Here is a 1,318-nt window from a genome sequence, read left to right as displayed (position 1 = left end):
AGAAACTCACTGAAGCCTAAAAGGACATCAGGAAACTAAGGAAACATTTCTGGAAGCTCAACCTGATTTAATAATCAGCATTAAAATCCAATCAATCTAAACTCTGATCAACACCTGGATAACTGCTCCATCCACACTCCCACACACAGATGAAGGAATGAAACACTAAACAACCTGCTGCTGAAAACCTGCTGTGGCCTCACTGGAATATCCAGATATACAAACATTAAAAAGGAGAAGCTGCATCACATTCAACAAAGAGTTCAACAAGAACCAAACATTTGATCTCTGAGCTCAGACTCACAAACCAGGGAGAGGCTTCCATCATCACACACCTCTGACAAACACCTCCAACCTTTCAGCACTTCCCACCAGGTGGCGCTGCACACATTTACAATCAGACCAAGAAGAAGAAGCAGCTTCCTGAATGCAGCAGCTGCAGTAACGGCTTGTGAAAGTAATCCCCCCTTCACTGCAGAAGTTCTGGATGTGCTGATCTTGTCTTTTTGTTGTTTTTTTTACTTTCTCAGTAAATTTATCAGAACTTTGGATCTGAACAGGTTCCTGCTCTCATTTCTGCTTTTTCCTCATCATTCACTGGATTTCTGACCTCCTTCTGGAAAACAAGGGATTTCATTTCTTTCTTGGTTCCATTTGTATGTTTGATTATTTTCCAGACGTCGTCTCCTGGTGGATGTAAATAGCAAATAGAACTACTATACTTTTAAATTTCCAGTTTTCCTTATGAATGTTTTTTTTTTCTAGTTACTGCTTCACGTGTAGTATATTTTAACTCAACTTTATCAAATTTGTGAGTTTTCCTTAAATCCAAAGTGAGTTATTTTTCAGTCTGAGAACTTTTAAACATCCATCTGACCAACATGGAGCTCATTTCCTCATCTTTGCTTCTCGGGGTTGATTGGTCTGCAGCTCCATTCAACATTGTTTTAAAGTGCTTTCTATCCTCCATAGATCATCATGGCAATCTAACTGCTAAACTCAGACTTTTGATTATTGATATAACAGTTTGAAGATGAATCTGAATATTTTAATTTTTATATTCAGAGTACCTATTTAGCTCCATTAAAGACCCTCCACTCTTTAATTTTCTTTGTGAGCCGTTCTTAGTCAGGAGAATATTCCAGAACACTGGGTATTGATCTCTGCCTCCAGATGATCCGTCTAATAAATCTCATTTCACAATCAGATGAAATCTTCCTGGACACTCGTGTTAAATGAAGGACTGATCCATTTTCTGGATCAACATCTGTTCTTGTCTCTTAAACCATGCAAACATCATCAGTTCTTACCCTCTAAA

The 1,318-nt window shown here is 38.2% G+C and overlaps 1 protein-coding gene across 1 annotated transcript in view; it reads right to left on the bottom strand.

Annotated features, from left to right (window-relative positions):
- Positions 1-1,318, bottom strand: part of LOC107835045 (NACHT, LRR and PYD domains-containing protein 12-like) — a gene marked incomplete at its 5' end in the record, with an annotated part of 68,213 nt that overhangs the window by 31,374 nt on the left and 35,521 nt on the right. The gene's annotated exons all lie outside the window — the stretch shown is intronic.

The sequence above is a fragment of the Poecilia formosa genome, unplaced genomic scaffold (assembly GCF_000485575.1).
Source record: "Poecilia formosa unplaced genomic scaffold, Poecilia_formosa-5.1.2 Scaffold951, whole genome shotgun sequence".
NCBI lineage: Eukaryota > Metazoa > Chordata > Actinopteri > Cyprinodontiformes > Poeciliidae > Poecilia > Poecilia formosa.
Note: the sequence above shows the minus strand (reverse complement) of the source record. Positions and strands in the feature narration are given on the sequence as shown.